We start from the raw sequence: 16,075 nt of genomic DNA, 5'->3' as shown, positions 1-16,075 counted from the left end.
TAAGATGACATCATCAGTTTTATTTCTTCTTGCATGCATACACCAGCTCGAAAATAGCCAATGGAGCACGCTAAGCGTGCAAACAGTTAACAAAAATAGTCTTATGTGCGATAATTGTTGGGCTAAAAAACGGCCCACCGGATACTGCCGATAGAAGGCGACAACTACAGGTTTGTCACCTGCATTGAGACATAATCACACCCCGGTTGCTCTGGTCAGTACCCCATCACCACATGCCTTCTTCCCTCTTTGTCCTCTCGGCGCTAGCGACTTTGTATTAACTACCTATTATGTATTCTGTATGTGTGATTTATGAATAGGCGTGACGTGTTGTAATTAATAGTACTTGCCCATCTCGAAGCCTCCTTCTTCTTAATATAATTGGCAGCGCTTCTACCAGCTCATTTTTTCTTTAAAAAAAGCAGAGCATCCGAAATCAAATCCGGATCGCGCCGTTGTGTTTTGGGCCAAACACTACAAGAATATTTTTTCCCAGCAGTTTCTTTACAAATGGCCAACGGTTTCTAGTAACTGTGGGAAATGAGTTTGTGGGGATTACATTGCGGGTGATTTGATAAAACTTTTAGGAAAAAGACAAATTACACTATATAAACTGTCGGCCATTCGAGGAAAAGTAGTAGAAATTAAAGCATCAAAACTGTTGGCCACTCATTAAAAACTGTTGGGAATGACTGTATATCTTGTAGTGAAATTAATAAATTTGGATTGCACAATTGTATATGCTACCCGCACCTATCTTTGTAGAACTTTGGTCATGGCCCGTACAGACTTTGAGTCGCTTCAGTAGTGATCAAAGGTGACAAGGTGTGCAGTAGGATAGCATCCCGGTGGTGAGAGAGCGGGCGATGAGTGAAAGCACCACTACAGTGGTGGCACCGTACCCAAGCCAAGCGTAGGCTCATCTTCTCCGGCGTCTTTGCCGGCCTGGTGGAAGCAAGTGGAACCTACTAGTTTCCTAATCTGGCCAGTACCTTGCTGTACAAGGCGCCGACGAGCACGCGGCCGCTGCACAGTGCTCACCGGCCGCTGCATTCACCTTGTTGCTGAGCTCCTTCCACGCCTTTTCGTGTCGTAGTTGCAAATTGCGATGGCCTCTCTTGACGACGACGACGGCTCCAGCCTCGAGTTCTGGCTCTGGATGCTCGCGTTTCGCCCTCATCGGATGATCGTACGTGTGCTCGCCCTGTTGTAACCGGCCCCCAAGTCGATTTGTGCTTTCTCTCCCAATTTAAGCCCGTTTGAGGCCATCGCTCTTTGCAACCATCTAATTTCAGCCGAATGGAGCGACATACCCTTTGTGCTGCGAGCAATTGTCGGGTTGAGCGGCTGAAGGGCTTGACTCGTAGCAACGATCAAGTTTCATGCTTTCATCAGAGATTACAAACTGGTACTAATCGAGAGCATCATCCAGACCTAGTAGATGAACTGACAGCAGAACCACCTAGACCTAGATGAACTGACAGCAGAACTAAACTGACGAAATGAACTAGGACAAGACAACTGCAAATCTGCAATAATGCTCGCATACAACCACGACGATATTCTTCCAAGCGAATCATCATCAGCCACGAAACAGCTCTCCGACCAGCTCCTTGAGCTTCCCGAGGACGAAGGAGACCGCGGTGGCCGCGGCCGGCACGAGCGGCAGGAACGCCGACGCCGCCGCCTCGTGCCAGTCGCCGGAGGCGCCGGCGCCCACGACGGAGGCCGCCAGCGACGCCCACCACCGTGAACCGTGGTGAAATAATGGGCTTGGTCCATTCCAATTTCAAAAATTCCAAATAAATCTTAAAGATCTATGTGGCATGAGCAAGTGGTTGGAGTGGTGCAAACCTTTAGTCCCATATTGCTAGTAGAGGAGGAGGATGACCAACTTAAATATGGAGGTTGCCTCCACTCCTCTACGCTATGTGTATGGGGAGAGAAGGAAAGCTTCACATGCGCGCTCGCTCATCACGCCTTGTCGGGCAGGGCGTGGGCGTTGCGGCGTGGTCTGGGACGCTTCGTCCGCAACACCGTCGTCGTTTCGTCAGCACCGCTTGTCATTTCAGTATGTTTTCTGAGATAATGAAGTTGTGCTTGATGTTACCTAGTATGAGGCCGCGCTGAGGGACTCGTAGAGGCGGGCGGCTAGGAGCTCCGTCTCGCCGCCGGCCTCCCAGGCCCGCTACAGCCAGGCCGGCGGATTGATGAAGGGCCGGGCCTTGGCTAACATGAGGAGCGTCGACCACGGCAGCAGCGAGCCCGACATCCTCTCCAGGTACTTTTCGTCCGGCTCATCCTCTTCGTCGTCGGCACGCTGATGAGCACAAAGAACATTCAACAAAACCCCAGTGATCGGAAAAGAACGAAGGAATCAGATCACACATTTGCTACAGATCGATGAGTAGGGTTTTTCTTTTCAAGATCAGAAGTTTCAGAACACATGATCCAGCATGCAGATCGAGTTGAAAGCCCGAGATCAGGAAAAAAAAAAGAGCATGGATAGGGATCACAACAGTGGAAGAATTAGCTCACGGTGTCGGCGGCGGCGGGGTGGTTGCCGCCTTCACCAGCCCCCGTCGTGTCATCAGCGGCCTCCTCCGACGCTCTACGTCCAGCGCGGCGCCGGCGGCTTACCTTCGCCGCTGGCCGGCGGTTTCCGCCGGCTTGACCCTCGGCCACCTCCTCCATCTCTGCTCTCTAGCTCCCGCCGGTGTGGTTCCTCTGGGTATCTCCGGTCGATCTGGAGTGGTGGGATGGGTTGCTGGCTTTACAGTACACGCGTGCTCTAACAGGCCGGCCGGCTTATAACAGTCGACGCCTGCCTTCTTCCCTCTTTGGTCGCCAGGGAGGTCACATGCATGATTCATGGAGACTTTCCCTCAGGGAAGGGACGGTCACGGCTCGCATCACGAGGAATCAATTTTTTATGAACACTACTAGAGAAAATGCCTTTACTATCGTTAAAAAAATCCTCCTCTAGTACTTAGTTGTGCAACTCGTACTAACAATCCGATGCTAGAGGGGGTGTTGCAAAATTAAAAAAATAAAAATCCCCCAACCCCGCCACCGGCCCCGCCCCTCCGCTGACCCCCTCCGCCTCCCTCTGCCCTGTCGCTCCGCCTCCCGCTGCCCCTCCGCCGCCCCCTCCACCCCGCCACTTCGCCTCCCTCCACCCCGCCACTTCGCCTCCCTCCGCCCCTCTCCACCTCCCTCCGCCCCTCCGTCCGTCGCCCCGCTGCTCCGCCTCGCCCCACCGCTCTACATCCGCCTCCGCCTGCCGCCCCACCCCGCTGTCGACGCCGCCGCCACCTCACCTCGCCCCACCGCTAGTGAGGGGCGAGCGGAGGGGGAAGGGGAGGGGAGGCAGTAGAGGAGGAGACTTTGTGTGTGTGAGAGAGAGAGGAGGAGGAGGAGGAGGAGGAGGAGGAGGAAGAGGATCGGATAAGAGCCGGCCAGTACTACGCGGAGAGAGAGGGATGAGCAGCGTGCGGGGGGGCCGGGGGGATTTAGTACCGGGTGAGGTTCCCACCTGGTACTAAAGGTCCCCCTTTAGTACCTTTAGTCCCCCTTTAGTACCGGGTGGAGCTCCCACCCGGTATTAAAGCCTTTAGTACCCGGTGGTGGCTCCACCCGGTACTAAAGGGTAAAGGGTGACTTTTAGTACCGGGTGGACCCCCACCCAGTACTAAAGGACTACGGCGGAGGACCCGGTACTAATACTAACATGTGACAAGAGGTACTAAGACTCGGGATAAGAGATTATTTTTCTAGTAGTGGAATAACGAGCACAGCATGTGTAGAGGACTTAGGTCAGGGTCATAGCGTAGGCCACGAGTGAAAGCTACCTTTCCCAATATGGCAACCTGGCCAGACCCTTGCTGTATGTACAAGCAGGCGCCGAGAGGGTTGTTGGCCGTGATAAAAAGGAACGCGCTGCACCGTGCTCGCCGGTTGCATTAATCCACCTAGCTGCTAGCTCCCTCCTCGGTGACGAGCTCCTTCAATTACACGCCTTCATCGTGTCGTCGTCCCAGTGGCCACCGCTGGCTGCTTTGTGCTCCGAGCTATGGTGGAGTGGGGCGCTGTCACGGTACCGGCTACCGTGACGGCGAGCGGTGAACCTGTACATGCTGAAGATGCTGCTGCTTCTGCTGACGAGGGCCAAGAGAAGGAAGCGAATATGGAGAAAAGGCTCAGGAGGATAAAGAGGCCCAACTGCTTATACTATGGGCCGAGCTGGGTGTCGAAGTAGTTGACCCAGTCGGTGGCGTCTACTATTTGTACTCCTGGTGATGGAACGGCGGCGAGCTGCTGCTCGATGTGCCTGTAGACACTGTTATCGTGAGATCCGCGTACTCGAGTGGTTAATCGAATCCCGTAGCAAGCCATATCGTCACAGGCACCTGAAAAGGCTCCTAGCGCGCGGCGAGCCTGCGCGGTAGCAGGACTGCAGGACGTAGGAGGCAAGGCATCCTTCTCCGTGACCGTCCTCTCCTTTCCTCTTCCGGGGCGGCCCCATCCGCGTCCTCTCCCCGCTCTCCCCTTTGCCAAACCCGGCAACGAGAATGGACAGCGCGCACAGCTCGGCCGCCCATGCCGATGCCGGCCTCGGGTAACGCCACCGCGACCGCATCCTCGCCGGGTCAATGCCGGGGCAGATCCGTGCTCCATGGGTGGGTGGGTGAACGGGTCGGCATCGCCCGCCGCGGTTAAATGGAGCTCTCCCTCGCTCTTCTGTCCCTCCCTCCCACTGCACACTCCCTACACCGCGCCGAGCAATCTCCTCTCCTCGGCATCCACAGCAGCCCTCCCACGGTCCCACCCGCCGCCGCCGCCGCCGACGATGGTCACCTTCACCGACGAGGGGATCACGTTCGACTCGATCCTGGAGCTCGTGCTCTTCTACCTGCCCTTTTTCCTCGCCGGCTTGTGGACCGGCTGGCGCATCAGGGGTCAGGTTCCACCCCGACGACGCTGCCCTCGAAGCGCGAGTCATGGCCGACGCCGTCGGCGCCATCTTCGCCGCCGCCGGCCGCCTGGTCAAGTCGCTGATGTTCGCCCCTCTCCGTCGGCGCGCCGCCGCCTGAGCCTGAGCGTCCTTCTGTTCCTTTGGTCGTAGTAGCTTTTTCTGGGTGGCGAGCTCATGCTGATCAGCTATAGCAGCTCAGTTTAGTGATGGTGTCAATAAAGGGAGACGGATCTCTATGCATTTGATTTCTCGCGTTTGTCAAGACGGTTTGTGTTAAACTTCGCTGATCTTCTCTAATCTAAGCTGCTCTCGTCTTCTTCCTCGCGCTCGATTATGTGATGGTTTGTGTTTCTGTTGAACACGATTAAGTAATGGTTGTGGGGCTGAAAATGCAGATCGCCCATGACGAAGGTTGGGTGCTCACGACGATCGACGAGCGATGAGCATGCATTTCGCGGTTGCCTTTCGTCAGAATCAGTGCCGTCCTACTTCCTGTGGCGGCCGCCCTACTTCCTGTGGCGTCCCTGCCGGCCACCTGCCAGGGGGCCGGCGTCCCTGTGCCGCCGCAGCCCTAGTTCGATTGGGAGCCTGCTTCAAGCAGTGCCACCGAAGGGTCGTGATTCAGGCACAAGCATGCATGTGTATGTATATGTAGCGAGACAATTAAAGATTCTACTTTTATGCATGTACATGTAGCATTAGCAACCAGACAAGGGATGGCATCGCGACTTATTTTGTATTTCTACAATGAGTCGATCGGAAAGACGATAGCGATGATGTGTAATCGTTCGTGAGGGATCGGATTGTTTATAATTATGCGCAGTCATGTGTCAAGCGCTGCCCCAATCCAGACGCACCGATTGGGCACTCGCCGCTCGCCGGGATCCTGTCGCACCCGTGGCCGCCGACGATCGCCGGCGACGTGAGAAGAACAATCGGATTGAGAGATGGGAATTTGAGACCAGATGAGGAAAGGTTCCTATGCTTATTCTGTATTTTCAGATGGATAATAATGTTACTCGTTACAGACTCTTCTCCTCTCTTTAACAGAGTTCTCGCTATCTCACTGCCAACACGGGCCCACCTATACTCATGCGATACACACACATAATAGCTAACACTTGCTACGCCTGAGACATGTCGTTGGCGCCTTCTTCAGTGAACATTCCCTCCTCAGCTTCAGTAGTCTCCAGTCCGGGCGTCACACCTCCGTCCGCCGGAGATGTTGCCTGTCCCCAGGCAACCACGTACCAGTCTTCCCAGGTAGCTGATGTAGTTGGTATGTTATGTCCCAGGTAGCTGATGTAGTTGGTATGTTACACCATTTGATCAGCACTTGAGGGATTGCAGCATTGCCCTTCTTTACCAGCCTCCTCTCCAACACCTGCTAAAGTTCCAGGTCTTAGGCACTGAGATCCTGCAGCTTGGTGAGATCAGAAAACACAGGAGTGTAACTTGAGGTGAAGGGTTTCAATTGTGAGACAGGAGTGTAATTTGGGGTGAAAGGTTTCAATTGTGAGACATGAAACACTAGATGAATCAAACTGTTGTCAAGTAGTTCGAGCTTGTAAGCAGCTGCTCTGGAAAAGATCAGCACACGAAAAGGACCAAAGAACTTGAAAGCCAGTTTAGGAAACGGTCGGCTGACCACTTAGTGTTGTGTGCAAGGCTGCAACTTCAATAACACCTGTTCCCCAACTTGAAACTGCCTATCAACACGATGGCGATCAGCTTGCATCTTCATGCGGTTTTGTGCAGCTGCCAGGCAGTGTTTCAGATTAGTAAGCTGGGCTTCCCTGTCCTGAATCAATTCCACTACCTCTGAGGGCTCTCGGTCAGTCCTAGGTACAGTGACTCCAGAGTTGGCTTCATACCCATACAGGGCCTTGAATAGAGAGCACCCAATAGTTGTATGATAAGAGGAATTGTACCACAACTCGGCTAAAGATAACCAAGCCTTCCACTTTTTTGGGGAATCATGCACTGCACAACACAAATACATCTCAAGGCACTAATTGACCCTCTCCGTTTGCCCATCGGTTTGTGGGTGATATGCTGAGCTTCTTAGTAATGTAGTGTCAAATAGAGAAAATAACTCACGCCAAAATGTACTTGTGAACACCCTGTCCCTGTCTGTCACAATGGATTTTGGCATTCCATGGAGTTTCACCACATGATCCAGGACCAATCTAGCAACAGTTGAAGCTGTGAAAGGATGTTTAAGAGGTATGAAATGAGCATACTTGGTATACCTATCCACAATCACAAGGATAGCATTGAACCCTTCAGATGGAGGCAATCCTTCCACAAAATCCATAGTAATGTCCTGCCAAGCTCCTTGTGGTATAGGTAGTGGTTGGAGGAGTCCAGCAGGGTGGGTATTCTCATGCTTGGCTTGTTGGTAGATTTGACATTGCTTTACATAATTCTCTACATCTCTCTTAAGCCCCTTCCATTGGAAAAGTTTCTTAATTTTCTGATATGTGGCCTTTACCTCAGAGTGACCTCCCACTGCACTAGAATGCATAGCAGCTATCAGTTTTGTTTGCAGTGCTAAATTGTTAGCTATCTAGACTTTGTATTCTTATTTGATCAATCCTTTGTCTTTGCATTTGATCAATCCTTTTTTCAAAGAATAGCCTTCTTCATCAGGACTACAAATGGCTAATTTGGTTAATAAGCTTTGTGCTTGTGGATCAGTGGCATAAGCATTCAACACTTCTTGGACCCACAATGGTGTGACTTCAGAAACAGCTTGGATGGCCATTAATGACAGACCCTTGAGAGAGCATCAACTGCCAAGTTTTCCTTACCTTTTCTGTACACCACTTTGAATTGCAACCTCATAAGTCGAGTTATTGCTTTTCTTTGCATTTCAAAGTGCAAATTCTACTCAGTTAAATGTGAGAGGCTCTTGCGATCTGTCCTGATAATGAACTCCTGCCTCTGCAAGTATGGGCGCCATGTCTCCACTGCCATAATGAGGACTAAGAATTCCTTTTCATAAATGGATAGCTTTTGATGTAGTGGTCCCAAGGCCTTGCTTAAGTATGCAACTAGTTGGTCATTTTGCATCAATACAGCCCCTATTCCTAGATCACAAGCATTGGTCTCCACTATGAATGGTAGGGCAAAATCTGGAATAGCTAAGACTGGAGTAGAAATCATGGTGTGTTTCAACTGAACAAAAGCTTGTTGTGCCACATGGGACCATTCAAACTGCTTCTTCCTTAACAGATTGGTAAGAGGTTTGGCCAATATCTCATAGTGGTGTATAAACTTCCTATAGTAACCAGTCAAGCCAAGGAAACCACGAAGTTCAGTGATAGAATTTAGGATAGGCCAGTTCACCATTGACTCAATTTTACTAGGATCAGCAGCTACACCTTTTTCAGTAATGATATGTCCAAGGTAAGCTAATTGGCTTTGAGCAAAAGAATACTTACTAAGTTTCATGTACAACTTATGTTCTCTCAATTTGTCCAAAACCATCCTGAGATGCTGCACATGGGACTCCAGATCTGGACTATATATGAGGATATCATCTAGAAACGCTAAGACAAATTTTCTGAGAAAAGGTTCCAGCACGGTGTTCATAATGCATTGAAATGTAGCTGGCGCATTTGTGAGACCAAATGGCATTACCTTGAATTGATAGTAGATGTGGTGTGTTTTGAAAGCCGCCTTATGTTCTTCTTCTTTCTTCATGCGGACTTGATGATAACCAGACCGCATATCCAGCTTGGAAAAGTATGTAGCGCCTACCAATTCATCCAAGATTTGATTGATGATCGGCATAGGAAATCTATTCTTGACTGTAATGTCATTCAGTTTATGATAATCCATGCAAAAGCGCCAACTACCATCTTTCTTATGCACCAAGAGCACTAGTGATGTAAATGAACTTGTGCCAGGGGTGATTAGGCCCGCAGCTGACAGCTCATTTACTTGTTTTTCAATTTCATCCTTGTGAAGTGGTGAATAGCGATAAGGTTTGGAGTTGACTGGAATAGCATTAGGAAGAAGTGGAATTGTGTGATCCAAAGGTCTTTCTGGAGGTAAGGTCTTTGGATCCTCAAAGATGTCCTGATACTGATAGAGTACAATCTGTACCTCAGGTGGAGGAGATTGCTCTGCTGTAGTGTCCAATGTCTCCACTATAGCAAAAGCCCCAACTTCATTGCCAGCACACCATTTGGCCAACTGTTCGACTCTGATCTCCTGCAATTCCAGGGGAGGTGGCCTGATCCCTTGTAAGAAAATTTTCTTCCCATTTGCTACAAATTTCAGTGTCCTATTCTCCCAATGACAAGTCATGGGACTGTGTGTTTTCAAACAGTCATAACCCATAATGGCATCAAAGGCTCCCATCTCTAGCACTTTCATGTTAGTGGCAAAAGTCCCTGAGCCCACCATTCCAAATCTGGGACATAAGATTCTATGATCAGCATATCCCTATTAGCCACTTTGACTGTTTTGGGCTTCATTTGGGTTGGCTGAATATTAGCCTTTGCCAGAAAAGAACTACTCACAAAGTTGTGGGAGCTCCCACTGTCCACCAAAATAAGCATCACCTTGTTCTTAAGTAAGGCCTTGATTTTGAGAGCTTCTCCTATATCAGTACCAGAGATTGCATTGATGGAGAGTGAGCAGAATTCTTCAGCTATAGCTTCTTCCACAGCTAGATGCTCTAACACCTCATCTGTCAATGTGACGTTCAAATCATTCAATACCAATGTATTTACATGGGTTTTTGATCTTTTAGTGCACTTAGCCAAGTGTGTTGGGTCAAATGGTTCGGCACAATAATAGCATAAGTTGTATGCCTTGCAATAGTCTCTTTTTTGTCTCTCTTTGCTTAGAGTAGAGGGAAGTGCCAATTGTTTAGCATTTGGCTTGGGGCCTACAGAAGGTACTGAAAATCTGTGAGAACCCATACTCTTCTGGAATTTGTACTTGTGCTTTTCCATAACTGCTGTTGTATCTTGGCTAGCATAACAACTCTTTCCATGGTTTTAGGCAGTTGAGACTGCACTGCAGCTGAAATGTCTGGCTTCAACCCTTTGGTAAACTGAGTTACAAAGAACATGGTGTCATATCCACTGTTATGCATTTCAATCTGAAACTGTAGGTCCTCAAATTTAGAAGCATATTCTTCCACTGAACCCTTCTATTTCAGTTCCAGTAAATCACTCAAGGCATGGATATAATCATAAGCACCAAATTTAGCTTCAACTGCATCCATAAACTGTACCCAGGTGCCTAACCCATTCTTACGCTTTTGAACTCGTACCCATTTAGCTGCATTCTTATCCATGTGCATAGTTGCTGAAGTAATCCATCTAGATTCAGGAATGTTGAAAATTCTAAAGTATTCTTCACCCTTATCTCTCCAGGTCTTAGGATTTTCCCCAGTGAACAATAGAAATTGCATCTTGGGTACTGCCCCTTTTCATGAGGTCTATCCCCAGACTCCCGATGTGAACCAAATGTTGAACAGTTTGGAGGCGGCTCACCATGTCGATGTGGATGTTGTACTGGCCGGCGACGACGAGGTGGAGTCGTCGAAGTTGAGGAGCCTCTAGACGCTGCTCCCAGGTCCTCTTCCACCATGTGCTCCAACCGCAATTGAGCCACCACCTTGCCTGTGTCTTCCACTTGCTTTGCCATGATATCCTTATCCCGCATCACTTGATCAATTGCCTTGGTGTTGAGATCCAGATTGGCTTGCATCTGCTGCTGAGTGAGCTTCACCTCGGCCACGCGCTCGAAGAGCAAGTCCAGACTCTTCAGCATGTGGTCCTAGCATTCGTTGCCTTGGCCCGCCGCCGCCACCATTGCTTCCAGTATGAACTGAGTTTGGGCAGAGGGTTTCGGAGGCACCGTGGTGGATCACCCGCAAGCCGAACCAGGGTGGTGTAGGAATTACGGTCGATCGATCCCCATCGCTGGTGCTGCGCAGCAGACAGCGAGATCTACCCCAATTTACTCCGGTTCCAGTTCAAGGCCGACGGTGTACTGGATCTCCCATGACGCAGGCTGAGGAAGGATCATCTCTAATACCAACTGTCGCACCCGTGGCCGCCGACGATCGCTAGCGACGTGAGAAGAACAATCGGATCGAGAGATGGGAATTTGAGACCGGGCGAGGAAAGGTTCCTCTGCTCGTGCTGTATTTTTAGATGGATAATAGTGTTACCGGCTACAGACTCTTCTCCTCTCTTTAACAGAGTTCTCGATACCTCACTGCCAACATGGGCCCACCCATACTCACGCGACACACACACATAACAACTAACACTCGCTACGCCTGAGACATGTCGTTGGCGCCTTCTTCAGTGAACGTTCCCTCCTCAGCTTCAGTAATCTCTAGTCCGGGCGTCACATATCCGCTCTCCCAACTAGTGTCCACTGTTCATGCGGGAGCCGCTGCTACCGTCCCGCAATTGACAGCCGCTCATGCGAGGAGTTCTGCATCGCCGCCGCCAGTACGCGGGATAAAGGTAGGTGAATCATGAGACGAGGAAGAAATAAAATCAAGATATGATATATACATATATTTCAATGATGCCATTCGACACCTTTCCCATAATACCCCTATACTACTCATGTATACTACCCATACCACAGGTGGAGTCTTCAGTAGGATACAATTAATTTTAACCGTCGAATGTTTTTATATTAATCCTTTTCAAGCATCAGTATAGCCTAGTATTGTGTACCATAAAAAAGCTCACGAAGAAAGCAGTGTCAAAACTGTCGCGCATGTGTACCGAAGCTACTACTACTAGTGTATTCTAAGTTGTTGTTTCACTTTTCAGGCAAACTGTCCATCGATAGAACGTTTCGGTAGCTTGTGTATTAGTAAAGGTGATCAAGGGTGCGGAGTAGGCGACTCAAGAAGAGAATGAGTGTTGCAAGTTGCAACTGGTCCAAGCAAATTCTGAAATGGCAGGTCAAAAATGCTTATCATGGATAATGTTTTGTACAACTTTGGTCACCGTCCATATACACGACTTTGGGCGTGATTGATAGCGGGAAGGGGATCGTCCTAGGGTCATCCGGCACCGTTTCGTGCACTTAGATCTAGTTTGGTTCCCCCACCCGCACCATATGCCTGCATCGTCTGGTTCACTTGTCCCCTCTCATCCCGTATCCCTCCGTCCACAGAAATCTCCCTTCCCTCGCGAGCTGGGATGGCTTGGTGCACGCATGGTGCATGGGCCCTAATGTCAGTCACCTAGAACTTTGATACTTGCATCCAAACAAAATCTCATCTCAGGATCAACAGCAAAAACAACCAATCATGACTACCTGCACGAGCGCATCCTGATTGCTTTGAGTCTTCACCGTTCGGCCATCCTGGCCCGAGGCACGCACCCCAACCAATCACGCCCTTTGAGTCGCTTCAGCAGCAAAGGTGATCAAAGACGTGCGTGTAGCAGGAAACCATAAAGCACCCGTCGATGGAAACTCGCTAGGTGACCCTGCCACCGCGGTCTTGCCGAGAAGGGCAGCGGCGCACTCACCTCCGCTGCAAGCCTACAATTGAACGGCAGTGGGGTGCAGTGGGTGGACCGGCCACAATTGAACGGCTCTGCTCTCCCCTCCGCTGCAAGCCTGCAACGTGATCCCTTCAGTAACTCGTCTTCTGCTCCGTCCTCCTGACGACCTCCTCCTCCTGGGTCTTCGACGATGGCGACATTCACCGACGGCTTCCGGGGGATCGAGTTCGGCTCCGTCTTGGAGATCCTGCTCTGGCTCCTCGTCCCTTCTTTCCTCCTGGGCGCGTGGATCGGCAAGCGCCTCGCGGACAGGTACCAGCTCGACGACCCCGCCGTCGAAGCGGCCGTCGGCAACGCCCTCGCCACCGTCGTCGCCGCCGCCGCCTGGCTGATCAAGTCGCTGCTACTCGTCCCTGGAGGCGTCGGCGCCTGAGTATGTTCTTGGCTTGTTGCTGTCACAAGTACTAGGCGGATCGGCGCGCCTTGCGCGCCCGTTCCGAATTATTGTCGTGCAAAAAAAAGAATCAGTTGAAACGGTGTTAGCTTCGTTTACGTGCTGAGAGCAGCGTGACATAGACGTAACATCTCTGTTAAATTACTTGAGGTCTTTTCCGCTCGACGAATGGGAAAAGTATAATTTTTTAGTTATAGGACCCACTCGATAGCAATAGAATCGTGCGGAAGAACGCTTTTAGAAGTTGCGGTTACAAGACATTCCTTACTCGTTGAATGGGAATATATTATTTTTTTATCATGATTCATTCCTTGCTTGCTGGGAATATATTATTATTTTTTTATTATGGAACTCACTCATAGAATCGTGGATCCCACCAATCAATGTGTACGGGTCCCACCTGAATAGTATGTGGATCCCACTCGAATAATATGGGGATCCCACATGGGCCCACCTGAACAGTGGGTCCCACATAAACGGTACCACATGGGCCACAATTCACAAGAGAGCTCTAAAAAAACATGTCCTAAAAAAAAGCTACTCAGCTGTAGCAATTCAGTCCACGTTCATCGGTTCATGCATGTTCTTGGTGTCTTGCTAGCTGTAAGCTCATCAGGGTTGTCTACGTTCTTTGAAGAACTAATTTCAGATTAAGTACGTAAATAAATGTTGCACGTCAAATTTCAAAGTGGATTCGCCCCAGGAGTCACTCTGAATTATTTTGGCTTGTCTACCTCATACCTGGGTATTTTGCCACCCCCTCACACTCGAATTTTGGAGCCTTTGGATCTAGAATCGGCGGTCTAGATCAACTCCTCTCTCCACCTTATCTCCTCATCCCCACCTCCTCCACCAGCACGCACGAGTCGCAATTTTGCGACGCCACCCCAGCCTCCGCGCCGATTGCCGCCACCATACCGCCCAGCTGCGGCAGCGTCCCCCGCCATCGAAGTCATGGCCCACCACCATTCCACCCCGGCATCAACCAATCCTAGCGAGGCTCCTCCTCCGCATCATTCTTCATCAAATTAGCCAACTCCCCTCCCCCCCACACCACCACCACCAACTCCTCCACCGCCGCCAACACTAATCAGCTCAATTTTGACGCCCCCACCACCTGCACTGCCCAACTGCCATCCTCCACCACTGCGGCAGGCAGCGCCCTTACCGCCTCGCCGTCCCGCCCACCCACTGCGACCACAGCCAGGCCGGCGAGCTCCCTGGCGACCCTTCGAAGCCCGGTGGTCCTAGGTAACCCAACAACCCCGAACCTAACCCTGGACCCTAACCTCACCGGCGTTGGGGAAGAAAGCTGTCGTGGCATTCTTGGATTCGTCAGAAAAAATTTGAGTGTGCAGGAGATGAGAAATGCACGAGTATGGTATAGCTTTCCCCTTTATTTTTTCATAATAAGCACGAGGAATAATCTCGGTATACTTTGTACTCCTAAATCAGTAGGTCCCCCAAAGTCCAAGTGCATTATCATAGCCTCTATAACCGTTTAAAAACATTCATAGGAAAACGTAGATATTTAAATTTAAATTTCATCGCAAGCAAAAGAAAGTAGTACTATATATACTTTATGCCTACTTCAACATAAATGCCTGGCTTTAGGGCCGGGTCATGAAAAGATAACGGAAATGAACAGAAGAAATTTGTTGTTAGATTTAGTGTCGGTCAACAAGTGTTGCACATGTGTATATGGAAACTACTATTCCTCAGGGTTATTCAAGATTGGTGTTCTATGTCTTATTAAAGTCCTGTGTAGCCTTTATAAAGTGGTGCTTAGATCTTCCTTCTTCTAAAAATTGAATCGGGTCCCGTTAATTTGGGAGTATTTAGGAATTGTGTAGTGTATACTCAGTGGTTTTTATATTTCAAGAAAAGAATTTCTTCTTTTATATTTCAGAATAACAGGTGCATGAAAACTTTAGTTCGAAGATTTGGTAGCTACTTCCATTTGCATGAGGAAAACCATTGCATCTCCAGCAGTTTCCTAATAAATTTTTACCAATAACTAGTCGATTAGAATATCTTAATATCTCATTCATTATTTTTTTGAGAGTTGCTTTTACAGTTCCCCAATAACCTCATTCCAATCCAACTACTGTATTGGGAGAGTCACAACTCCCGCTTTATTTTGGGAGAGTTGGGATGAATTATTGGTTTATCCTAATAATTATTGGGAAAGGGGAAAGGTAAAAGGGATCTGCTGGAGTACTAGTTTTTTACAAACACTCCCAATACGGTAGTTGGATTAGGGAAATGGGGACGGCTGAAGATGCCGAAAAGCACCATTGCATTTGCGCTCAGATAATCTTTAGTCTGTTGGAATTTTTTTGGTAACAAATTGTAGAGGATTTAAATTGCTCCCCCTTCCTGCTGAACAGTGCCATTCCCAATTTCTCACCCAGTGCACACCCATTCGTACTCTGATCACTCTCATTAAGACTTTCAGCCACTGGATTAGCAACGATAATCAAAGGTGGATGAAGCAAGGTAGGAGAGAGCTGCCAGTTCATTAACACTCATTTGGTGCATCGTGTGGCGCCAGTGGCCTTTCCCAATCTGCGCGGGAAGAAAGCATTTTATCCCCCAATTACAATCGAGCTGAGCGCAGCGAGGACAAGAGAAAGAGCACTAGGCCAGCCATGCCGATTTCAGGCAGGAGCTGCGGGTCACCATCGTGTCGACGGTCGGTCTTTTTGTAAATGTTGCATGAATTTAATGGTTAAAAGGGAAGCATATCGACATTCTTTGTAAAAGAAGGGGAAAAGGGTAATATGCAGAGCCTCCTCAATTTATCTGAAATTTTATGACAAAAGTAGATGATTTAGATTTAGAGCCCCTTTGGCAGGGCTGTGCCAACAGCTCCTTGAATGGCTTCAGTTGAAGCTATGCCAAAGGGCTTCAAAACAAATGGGTCCATGCAAGAAGCAAGTGAGAAGCCGTTTCATTTTTGTACTGGGGAGATGGAGCCAGAAATTGCAGCTCCTCCCGCATGCCCGCATGAATAGTTATAGAGCTGCCCCTACACTTCACCAAATTTACATCCAAATTGCAACCGTAGCCGCAGGCACCTGATCCCCATCTGGCCATCCTCTGTACCATGACTCGTCTCCTCTCCGCGACTCTACTCCC

General features: G+C 49.4%; 1 long non-coding RNA gene across 1 annotated transcript; it reads right to left on the bottom strand.

Moving 5' to 3' along the window:
• Window positions 1-1,361: 1,361 nt before the first annotated feature.
• Window positions 1,362-3,084, bottom strand: LOC140221327 (uncharacterized). Its single transcript, XR_011897095.1, has 2 exons — window positions 2,539-3,084; window positions 1,362-2,320 (listed from the first exon to the last, which is right to left on the bottom strand). It is a non-coding gene; the product is annotated as an uncharacterized lncRNA (long non-coding RNA).
• Between the last annotated feature and the right edge of the window lie 12,991 nt (window positions 3,085-16,075).

The sequence above is a fragment of the Setaria viridis genome, chromosome 1, assembly GCF_005286985.2.
Source record: "Setaria viridis chromosome 1, Setaria_viridis_v4.0, whole genome shotgun sequence".
Taxonomy (NCBI): domain Eukaryota; kingdom Viridiplantae; phylum Streptophyta; class Magnoliopsida; order Poales; family Poaceae; genus Setaria; species Setaria viridis.
This window is presented reverse-complemented; position numbering and strand designations above follow the sequence as displayed.